Source organism: Macaca mulatta, chromosome 2 (assembly GCF_049350105.2).
Source record: "Macaca mulatta isolate MMU2019108-1 chromosome 2, T2T-MMU8v2.0, whole genome shotgun sequence".
Taxonomy (NCBI): domain Eukaryota; kingdom Metazoa; phylum Chordata; class Mammalia; order Primates; family Cercopithecidae; genus Macaca; species Macaca mulatta.
Genome location: NC_133407.1, coordinates 27,814,199 through 27,826,698, shown reverse-complemented (window position 1 = coordinate 27,826,698; position 12,500 = coordinate 27,814,199).

Below are 12,500 nucleotides of genomic sequence, written 5' to 3'. Positions count from 1 at the left end.
AAAATATACTACATGACAGAAAGTTTGTCCTACTTCTTAAAAACAGTTGATATATCAGCAGATTAATGAGAAATATCTTTTATGTAACTTCATTTTAAGAAGTTTAGTAAGGATTTTTGTTTTTGTTTTTATGTGTATATAATGTATCCCTTCGGTATTTTTGCAACCCTAAGAAAAGAGCAGCTCATGTAGAAAAGAATGTTTTGGGCTATGATGGCAGAAATGGATGGATGATGCCTTTCTGGAAGAGATTGAGAGACTATTTCTTGCAACCATTGGACCTATTACTGCAAAGAGTTGAGTAAAAGGAACAAATCAGTACATTTAATGTATGCAAAATGGGTGTCAGGGGAAAGCGAGTTAAGGTAAAGTTTTCAAAAAGCATAATAAATATCTTCTGCTATAGGCTGTTTCCTTTATTCACTTGTAACAGCATTCTTCTGCCAATGACCCAAGCTGCCCATTTCACTTACTTTCTTTATGAAAAGAATATTCAAGCGAAAATTCAAAGAAAAAGCTTTTAGAGTTTTGCTGGCATTTGCAGTATTTTATCCCTTCACTTACGGAGATATTTTAGTAAAAGCATAACTTTTTCCATTTAGTAGTAGGTGGACTTACTTCTTCCTAAGGTGAAATTTGTTTCTGGGTGACTCTGTGTAACTTCTCAGCAAAGTTTTGCCTTCAGATTTTTCTTTTTGGTTTGAATCCAGTTTAGTAATTGGTGAGAGCCACTTGTGCTGTTAGATACCTACCGATTCTTATATGCTGACATAGTGAGTTGGGAATGACCGCTGAGAAACTGAAATTAGAATTTGACTCTTCTGACTTCTAATAGGAGTTAGAAGTTGAATACTTGCAACATAATGTCATTTCATTCACTAAAGAAATGTGCTTATGTTAATATATGTAGTGCAGAATTTCTTGTTATTATTAGAAATAGGTTGGGTAGAGAATTAGGAGCAAAAATAGAAAGGTAGAAAACTGTTCATGGATTCATTCCTAAATTTACTTGGAAGAAGAAAAAATTAATGGAAATGACTGTTCTTTTATGGTGTTTCTATTCCTTAAAGAAATGATGAGCTGAGCAAAGAAAGAAAAGGTGCTCGCCTATATTTTATCTCTCATTTACATATAAATATGGTTCTGATTAAAATACGTTTTGGTGGCACTGACTGGGTAGAATTTATCTGTGAAAAAAAAATAACCTGAAAAGGATAATGTTTTATTGTTTGGTATTATCAATGCTACAACTCCAATTCTATATAGAGTTTAGTCCTGTGCAGATTCTGTAGAATTACTAATGCTTCCTGCCTTATGTGGCTCACATCTTTACAGGGGAGCTTAATCTGAAGTTTGGCATGCTCTTTTTATCTGTGTTTTGTTTTGTTTTGTTTTGTGTTTGCATGACAATTCTAACATTTTCTATTTTCTCTTTTCTAAAGAATTTTAATCCATTGAGGTCAAAAAGCTTTATTGATACTTTCTGCTATGCTTTAGGTAAATTTAGGGTGCAGTTTCTTTGGTGGGAGAGAGCCATAGGAAAATTATTTCTTGCCACCTATTGGAGAATGGGAAACTTGAAAGGACAACTACATCAGTGTAAATAGGACCAGCTGGTCTAATGGCCAAGTGGTGCTCATTCAAAGTGGCCAACCTTTGTGCCATACTCTTGCTGCTTATCTGAACAGTGAAGGGGATTCAGTATGTTAGGTATTTCTGCTGTGGAAGTCATTAAGCTCAATGGATTGGGTATAGTAGGTGTGTAATCTAGAGCCCTGCTTTTCAAAACATGGTTCATGGACTAGTAGCAGTGACATCACCTGGGAACAGGTTGGACATGCAGAAACCCCAATTCCACCCAGGCACTACTGAATCAGAATGTGCATTTCAATAATATCTCAGGTGATTTACATATGTGCATTAAACTTTGAGAAGTACTAGTCAAGAAATCCTTCTTGGCCAGTTGTGGTGGCTCACGCCTATAATCCCAACACTTTGGGAGAAAGAGGCCAGCAGATCACGAGGTCAGGAGATCGAGACTATCCATGCTAACAGGTGAAACCCACTCTTTACTAAAAATACAAAAATTAGTTGGGCATGGTGGCATGCACCTGTAGTCCTGGCTACTTGGGAGGCTGAGGCAGGAGAATCACTTAAACCTGGGAGGTGGAGGTTCCAGTGAGCTGAGATCGCACCATTGCACTCCAGCTTGGGTGACAGTGAGACTCAGTCTCTAATAAAATAAAAAAATAAAAAAAAAGAAAAGAAAGAAAATGAAAAAGAAATACTTCTTTACTCCCTTAACAAGTTCTCCAATCATAATAGCTGTAATAACAGCACTAATAATATTTATGTACCAGAAGTCATATCATTTAATCTTCAAATTGTACCTGAGGGGCATTTTTCCTGTCATCCCCATTTGATAGTTGGCACTCAGAGAGGTCACACAGGAAGGCATTTATTCATGAGGTTACTGAGATAGGGTCTTCTTCACATTGGCTTTTGTTCTCTTTTTTAAATTTTAAATTTTGGGGGTACATAGGAGGTGTATATATTTATGGCATACATGAGATATTTTGATATGGGCATGCAATGCATAATAATCATATCAAGATTTATCCATCACCTTAAACATATAGTTTTTGTGTTATAAACAACCCAATTATACTCTTTCAGTTATTTAAAAATGTACCATTAAATTATTATTGACAAGAGTCACCGTCTCATGCTATCAAACACTAGCTCTTATTCGTTCTTTGTGGCTATTTTTTGTACCCTTTAACTATCCCCACATCCCCCTACCCCTTCCCTTCCCAGCCTCTGATAATCATCCTTCTACTCTATTTCCATGAGATCAATTGTTTTAATTTTTAGCTCCCCTAAATAAGTGAGAATATACAAAGTTCGTCTTTCTGTACCTGGCTTATTTCATTTAACATAATAATCTCCAGTTCCATCCACGTTATTGAAAATAACAGGATCTCATTCTTTTTCATGGCTGAATAGTACTTCGTTGTGCATATGTACCACATATTCTTTATCCATTCATCGTTGATGGACAATTAGGTTGCTTTCAAATCTTGGGTATTATGAATAGTGCTGCAGTAAATGTGGAAATGCAGATATCTCTTCCATATGCTGATTTCCTTTCTTGTGTATATATACTTAGCAGTGAGATTGCTGGATCATATGGGAGCTCTATTTTCAGTTTTTTTCAGGAACCTTCAAACTGTTCTCCATAGTAGTTATACTAATTTACATTACCATCAACAGTGTACAAGAGTTTACTTTTCTCTACATCCTTGCCAGCATTTGTGATTGCCTGTCTTTTGGATATAGCTGGGGTGAGATGATATCTCATTGTAGTTTTGATTTGCATATTTCTCATGATCAATAATGTTGAGCACCTATCCATATGCTTGTTTGCAATTTGTATGTCTTCTTTTGAATCTATGCAGCTCTTTTGCCTACATTTAAATCAGATTATTATATTTCTTTCCTATAGAGTTATTTGAGATCTTTTTATAGTCTGGTTATTAATCCTTTGTCAGATGAGTAGTTTGCAAATATTTTTTCCCATTTTGTGGGTTGTCTCTTCACTTTATCAATTGTGTCCTTTGCTGCGCAGAAGCTTTTAATTTGATGTGATTGCATTTGTTCATTTTTGCTTTGGTTGACTGTACTTGTGCAGTATTGTTAAAGAAATCTTTGCCCAGTCCAGCGTCCTGGAGAGTTTCTCCGGAATTTTTTTTTTTTTTTTTTTTTTAAGTAGGTTTACAGTTTGAGGACTTAGGTATAAGCCTTTAATCAATTTTGATTGGATTTTTGTATGTGGCAAGAGACTGGATTCTAATTTAATTCTTCTGCATATTTATATCCAGTTTTCCCAACACTATTTATTGAAGAGTCTTTATTTTCCCCAATGTATGTTTTTGGCACCTTTGTCAAAAATGAGTTCACTGTAGATGTATGGATTTGTTTCTGGGTTCTCTATTCTGTTCATTCGTCTATGTGTCTGTTTTTATGCCAGTAACATGCTGTTTGGTTATAATAGCTCTCTAGTATAATGTGAAGTCAGGTAATGTGATGCCTTTAGTTTTGTTATTTTTGCTTGGGATAGCTTTGACTATTCGGGGTCTTTCACGCTTCCACATAAATTGCAGGATTACTTTTCCTATTTTGGGGAAGAGTGTCATTCGTATTTTAATATGGATTGTATCAAATCCATAGACTGCTGTGGGTAATATGGACATTTTAACAATATTTATTCTACCAATCCACGTACGTGGAATATCTTTTAATTTTTTGTGTTCTCTTTCTTGCATCAGTGTTTTATAGTTTTCATTGTAGAGATCGTTTACTTCTTTGGTTATTTCCTAGGTATTTAATTTTATTTATAGTTATTGCAAAATGGGATTGCTCTATTTCATTTTTAGATTGTTCACTGTTGGCATACAGAAATGCTACTTATTTTCGTATGTTGATTTTGTATCCTGCAACTTCACTGAATTTATCAGTCCTAATTAATTTTTTGATGGAGTCTAGGCTTTTCCAAATAAAGGACCATATCATCTGTAACCAAGGATAAATTGACTTCTTCCTTTCCAATTTGGAAGCACTTTATTTTTTTCTCTTTTCTGATTGCTCCAGCTAGGACTTCCAGTACTACATTGAATAACAGTGGTGACAGTGGGCATCCTTACTGTGTTCTGAATCTTAAACGCTTTGAGCTTTTCCCCATTCAATGACACTAGTTGTGGGTCTGTTTTATATGACTTTTATTATGTCAAGGTATGTTCCTTCTATACCAAGTTGTTTGAGGGTTTTTATCATGATGGGATGTTGAATTCTATCAAATTTTTTTTAGTATCAATTGAAATGATCTTATGGTTATTGTCCTCCCTTCTGTTGATATGATGTATTACATTGACTGATGTGTGTATGTTAAAACATCCTTGCATCCCTAGGATAAATCCCACTTGGTCATGATAAATGATCTTTTTAATATGTTTTTGAATTCGGTTTGCTAGTATTTTGTTGAGCATTTTTCTGTAAATATTTATCAGAGATATTGGCCTGCAGTTTTCTTTTTTTGATGTGTCTTTGTCTGTTTTTGATATTACAGTAATACTGGCCTGTAATATAGAGTGAGTTTGGATGTATTCCCTCCTCCTCTATTTTTTCAGAATAATTTGAGTAGGGTTGGTATTGGTTATTCTTTAAATGTTTGGTAGAAGTCAGAGTGAAGCCATTTGTTCCCAGGTTTTTTTGCTGGGATACTTTTTATTATGGCTTTGATCTTGTTATTTGTTATTGGTCTATTCAGATTTTGGAATTCTTCATGGTAAATGTTGATAGGTTTTTAATATCTAGGAATTTATCCATTTCTTCTAAATTTTCTAATTTATTTTCATGTAGTTGCTCATAGTAGCCACTAATGATCATTTGAATTTCTGCTGTATCAGTTGTAATGTCTCCTTTTTCATCACTGTTTTTATCTATTTGGGTCATCTTTTTTTTGTAGTTAGTCTGGGTAAAGGTTTTCCAATTTTGTTTATCTTTTAAAAAACAACTTTTTAAAATTTATTTTTGTATTGTTTATTTTAAATTCATGTATTCATTTATTTCTGCTCTGATCTTTATTATTTATTCTACTAATTATGGGTTCAGTTTGCTTTTAATCTTCTTCAAGATGCATTATTAGGTATTTATTTGAAAATTTCTTTTTCTTCTTTCATATTTTATTTTATTTATTTTATTTTTTTGAGGCACGGTCTCACTGTCACCCAGGTTGGAGTGCTGTGGCATGATCTTGACTCACTGCAGCCTTGACCTCCTGGACTCCAGCAGTTGTGCCAGCTCAGCCTCCTGAGTAGCTGGGACTATAGGCACATGCCACCACAGCTAGCTATTTTTGTTTTGTTTTGTAGATTTGGAATTTTGTCATTTTTTTTGTTGTTGTTGTTTGATGTAGGTGCTTATGGCTATAAACTTCCCTCTTAGGACTGCTTACCCTGTGTCCCATAGTTTTTGTGGTATGTTGTGTTTCCATTATAATTTGTTTCAACACATTTTTCAATTTTCTTCTCAATTTCTTTATTGACTCCCTGGCCATTTAGGAGCATATTGTTTAGTTTTCATGTGTTTGTATGGTTTTTAAAATTCCTCTTGTTGTTGATTTCTAGTTTTATTCCATTGTGGTCAGATAAGATGCTTGATATTATTTAATTTGTTTGAATGTTTTAAGACTTGCTTTGTGACTTAACATATGGTCTACTCTCAAGAATAATCCATTTGCTGAGAAGAATGTGTATTTTGTAGCTATTGGACAAAATGTTCCATAGATATCTATTAAATGCAGTTTTTCTGTAGTGTAGGTTAAGTACGATGTTTCTTTGCTGATTTTCATGTCTGGAATATCTATCCAATGCTGAAAGTGGGATGTTGAAGTTTCCAGCTATTATTGTATTGGGGTCAATCTCTCTCTTTAGCTCTAATAATATTTGCTTTATATTTATGGCTGCTCCAGTGTTTGGTGCATACACACACACACACACACACACACACACACACACATAATTGTTGTATCCTCTTGCTGACTTGACCTCTTTATCATTATACAATTATAATTCTTTGTCTCTTCTTATAGATTTTGTCTGTTAATCTATTTTGTCTATTATAAGTATAGCTACTCCTGTTCTTTTTCATTTCCACTGGAATGAAATTACCTTTTTTCTTCCCTTTATTTTTAATCTGTCTGTGTCTTTATAGGTGAAGTGTGTTTCTTGGAGGCAACAGATCAGTGTGTCTTGTTTTCAAATTCATTCTGTCACTCTATGTCTTTAGATTGGAGGGTTTAATTCATTTACATTCAATGTTATTATTGAAAAGTAAGGACTTACTCTTGCCATTTTATTCTTTGTTTTCTGGTGGTTTTTCCTTCTTTCATTCTTTCATATTTTTCTTTTGGTGAAGATGAGTTTCTGTGGTGGTATGATTAGTGATTTAATTTCTTGGTTTTTACTTTTTGTGTATTTGTTGTATGTTTTTTATTTGAAGTTACCATGAGACTTACAAATACTATCTTATAACCTATTATTTTAAACTAATGACAACACTGATTGCATAAATAAACAAACAAGAAAGAAGAAAACTAATAAAAGCTCTACAGTTTAACTTTTCTCCCCCCACTTTTGAACTTTCTGTTGTTCTATTTATATCTTGTACTGTGTCTTGTAAAGTTGTTGTAGTTATTATTTTTGACTAGCTTATCATATAGTCTTTCTACGTAAGATAAGAGTAGTTTACATACCACAATTACAGTGTTATAATATTTTGTATTTTTCTGTGTATTTACTATTACCAGTGAGTTTTGTATCTCCAGATTTTTTATTATTGCTCATTAATGTTCTTTACTTTCTGATTAAAGAACTCCCTTTAGCATTTCTTTTATGATAGGTCTGGTGTTGATGAACTCCCTCAGCTTTTTTCGTCTGGATAAGTCTTTATTTCTCCTTTATGTTTGAAGGATATTTTAGCTGTAGCTAAAGTCAGCCAGGCTTGTGTTCTTCCCTTCAGGGTGGTGAGTTTCCCTAGGCCCCCAAAGGGGTCCAGAGATGCCATTTTTTACTCCAGGAACTGGAGTAATTAAACCTTAGACATTTACCTGGTGCTCTATTCTACTACAGCTAAGCTGGCACTGAAATTGCAAGACAAAGTCTTTCCCAGTCTTCCTTCACTTTTCCACAGGAACAAGAGCCTCTTCCCTTTGCCACCACCATCACCACCATAGACCCACGGTGGGTGTTGCCAGTCTACTGCCAGTGTTTACTTAGGGACCAAGTACTATTCATTCAGTTTGTAATGAATGCTGCCAGGCCTGAGAGACTCACCCCTAAGGTCAGTGGGCTCCACTTTGGCCCAGGGCTGGTCCAGAAATGTCAACTAAGAGTCAAGGCCTGGAATCAGGGATCCTAAGAGCCCTCTTGGTTCTCTACCCCACTGTGGCCAAAATGGTACCTAAGTTGCAAGACAAAGTCCCCTTTACTCTTCCTTCTCCTTTTCTCAAGCAGAAATAGTCTCAACCTAGCCACTGCAGCTGGGAACATGCTGGGTGTCACCTGAAGCCAGTCCATTTCACAGTCTCACCCAAGGCCCATGGTGTGCTACCTGGGTATCAGTGGTGGTTTTTCAGGGCCCAGGGGTTCTTTAGTTATCAGGTGATGAACCTTGCTAGAACAGGTTCCTTCCTTTCAAGGAAAAGGGCTTCTTCTGGACCAGGATGTGTCTAGAAATGTCATCTGGGATATAGGGTTTGGAATAGGGGCTTCACAACTCTGCCCCATGCCTTTCCCTGTTGTGGCTGAGCTGGCATCCAAAATGCAAGATAAAGTCTCCTGTACTCTTCCCTCTCTCTCCTCAAGAGGAAGGAATGAATCACTTTTGTTGATGAGAGTTGTGCTTCCTGGCACCGGGGGAGGGGTGGCACAAGCACTTTTTTAGCTGCCCTGATTAGTGTCTCACTAGGTCACATGCCTGCCATGTCTAGCCTAGCCTAGCACTGGAATTTGCCTAGAAATGGCAGTCCTTACAGCCAAGACAGCCTATCAGGTTTATTTAGCAACCCAGAGCAGTTTAGCCCATGATTTTGTGGCTTGGAACTCAAGTTGCAACCACTGAAATGGGTGATTTTCCTCTGCCTATGGCTGGTCTAAATCCTCCCTCCATGGGTAGGCATCAGCTGAGTTCTGCTCCGCTTTGCTTTCCATTGTGACAGGGAAGCACTGAATTCATTACAGGGTCCCACAATCTCTGCACTGTCCCTTCCCCACGTGCACAGATTCTTCATGCCATTGACCTCTACTGGGGGGATGGAGGAGGGATGGCATTCGTGATTCAAGACTGTCTTTCCTACCCTCTTCAGTGCCTCTTTCAGTGATATGAAGTTAAAGCCAGGTACTATAATTACTCATCTGATTTTTGGTTCTTATAAATGTGTTTGTGTGTGTGTGTGTGTGTGTGTGTAGAGAGTTGTTAAATTTGGTATTCCTGCAATTGGGGGGATGATTGGTGAAGGCTTCTATTTTGCATCTTGTTTTGCCCATGATCCACATTGCTTTTTCACTGTGAATCTTCAGATGATCAATTTCTCAATAGATTCATGTAAATTAGACTTTTAGAGACTGACTTAAAAGCAACAATACCAGCATATCTCTTTACCAAGAAAAAAGTAATGGTCACATGGAGCAGATAACTGGTTGTGGGCACACTGACAGTCTCTGTTGCACACCCTGAGAGGATACCAGGATAAAACCAGGAGAGTTTTCATTAGCTTGGAGTTGGAGTAACAGAAACTGGTTGGTGATAGGGGAAGTTAGTTGATAGTTTTAATATGTAATGCTACTAACTAATGATAACTTGATGTAGCTATCTCTGCTCTAGGGCCTTATATATGCCAAGGACGCTGGCAACTTGACCTTGATTGATGGTATTTTTTCCCCTCATCAAGCTTGGAGATTCAGGGTTCAATCCTACGTCTATGAAAATTTTGTTTTCAATTAGAGAGTATAATTTTGTTGTAATGTTAATGCCACAAATTTGCCAACAGTCAAAATCTTGCTCTTGCATTTTGCTAAAGCCTATTTCTAATCTCAAGCCATTCTGAGCTGGTTTTCCTAATTTCTCTACTAAGGTATACCTTAATGTTTTGGAGAGTTTTACTACTCTCAATCCATGTTTTCAGATAAGAGAAGGTTTACACCATCGTTTCCTTGTTTGGAAATTTTAAGTAGCTTTGGTACTGACCCTATTAACATGGCATTGAACATCTTATGAACAGATATGTATGCTATTATGTGTGTTAGCAAATACTACATGCCTATAGTTGACTATAAACACAAAGGCAATAGATGTTACTTACCAAGCCTGTATCTTCTGTTGGGAGCTGCCATTTATTGTGCAACCACAACTCTAACAGGAGATATTTCATTCATTTCTTGTGACATTTTTGTAAGGTAGATATTAACATCCCCATTTTACAGAGAAGCAAACTGAGTTATATTGAGTTCAAATAACTCAAACTGAGTTAGATTGAGTTTATATAGATGGTAAATGATTGATATAGATTTTGATATCTGTGACAAAAATCTCATATTCTTTCCAATTCCTTACCTTACCTTCCATATGGTGCCTCGTCTAATAAATGCAGCTAATGGCTATTTATTTTGGTTAAGGTTCTATTAGGAATATATAAGCTATATCATAGAAGTGTGTCTTGTGGACACATAGGAGCCAGATAATCTCTAGTAGTCTACAGGTTTGATGGAAGAAAATCTATCAGTATTCCAATCTCACAATATCTTGACTGAGAATTCCAACCTTTTTTCAGAACCATTTTTGTGCTCTAATACATTTTTTTTCTCATTAGAGAGGCCATAATCCAATTTAAACAATTTTGGACATTATATAAAATAGTTTCTCAAGTTATTTCTATTTACCACATGAGTCTGTATGTACTAGAAAATTGTGTGAGTTTTTTAATCAAACATAATTAAAGTATTCATTATGTAGTAATATTTTATCTTGTTTAATAGGGAAAATAATTACACTCAAATTTAATTCCTTATGAAGGAGATAAATCTGAATTAACAGATTTTCCAGTCTCTTAATAATAATCAAGATCTTCTAGCTATTCATACCTATGATACACCTGGCACTGTTTTTGGCAGTGTGGTATTATATAAACAAAACATACAAGAATACTGATGTCATAAAGCTTAACTTCTTGTAAAAGGCTATAGAAAATTTTTTAAAAACAGAATTAAGAAAATTGTGTCATAATTACAACCAGTAAGTATTATAGAAGAATAATTTTAAAAGAACAGGAAAGAAAAAGTGAGAATGCTGAGACAGTATTATATAAATGGGTTAGAGTAGACCTCACTGAAAAGAAGAGTATTGAATAAATGAAGACAAATAGAGAGTTAATCAGGCAAATATCTGGGAAAGAGCATTTCAGTAAAAAGCAATAGCTTCAACAAAGGCTTAAAATGGGAGCAATGAAAAGCAAAAAGGTCAATGCGCTTGGAGCGGAGAGAGGGAGAGAGAAAAAAAGTTGTAGGAGACAAGTTAGAGAACCAGAGGCCAAATCATGTAGGAATTTGTTGGCCCTTATAAGGACTTTGGCATTTACCCTGAGTGAAAAAGGATTATTGGTGGTTTGGGGCAGAAAACAATATTTGACTTACATTTTAAAAGATCACTCTGACACTCTGGATAATATGTTGAAGATAACCTACAGAGAGATAAAAGAAAAATCAGGCAACTATTTTAATAACTCTTGAATGTGATAATGGTGCCTTTGATAAGAGATATAGCTGGGAGATGGGAAGAAGCATGCAGATGATAGACATGTTTAAAAGCAGAGCTAAGAAGATTTTCTGATGAATTGAGTAAGAAGCATAAGAGACACAGAGAAGTCAAGGGGGACTCCAGCACCATTGACCTGGACAATTTCAATGATTATCATCCACTGAAATGAAGAAGGCTGTGAGTGTAAGATGTTTCAGGGAGGGAGAAAGATGAGGAGTGCAGTATTTGAAGATGTTGAATTTGAGACATTTAGTATATATACAAGTGTGGATGTATTGGTACACAGTTGGTGTACGAGTCTGGAATTTGAGAAAAAAATATGGAATAGAGTTTTACGTTTGGTATTTTGGGGGATGTAAATGGAATATTAAAGCCCTGAGACTGAATGGGATCACATAGGGAGTGAGTGTAAATAGAAAATCAAGAACAACAAAAGGACCAAACCTCTAAATACTCTAACATTTAAAAATCGGAAAGGAGACCAGGCGCAGTGGCTCACGCCTGTAATCTCAGCACTTTGGGAGGCCAAGGTGGGTGGATCACAAGGTCAGGAGTTTGAGACCAGCCTGGCCAACATGGCGAAACCCCATCTCTACTAAAAATACAAAAAATTAGCCGGGCATGGTGGCACGCACCTGTAATCCCAGCTACTCAGGAGGCTGAGGCAGGAGAATTGCTTGAACCTGGGAGGTGGAGGTTGCAGTGAGGCAAGATCACACCATTGCACTTCAGCCTGGGTGACAGGGTGAGACTCCGTCTCAAAACAAAACAAACAAAACATAAACAAACAAAAAGAAAACGAAAAGGAGAGAAGGAATAAGCAGTAGACACCGAGAGTGAACGACTGCTAAGGTAAAAAGAAAATTGAAATTGTATGGCATCCCAGAAGCCAAGAGTACACAGTGCATCGAAGAAGAGGTAGGATTTTCATATCTGGCTGTAATGAACAAAATTGCAAAACACTATCCCTTTCATACCAACCAAAACAAACTAGATAAGCTACCAAAATCACAGATTAAAAAAAAGTCATCAGAAGCTTCAGATATAAAGAAACATAAATTAATTAAATTTCAGAAAGTAACGAGGAAAGCAATGGCTCACAGTTGTTCTTAAAACCAGAGGCACAAGGG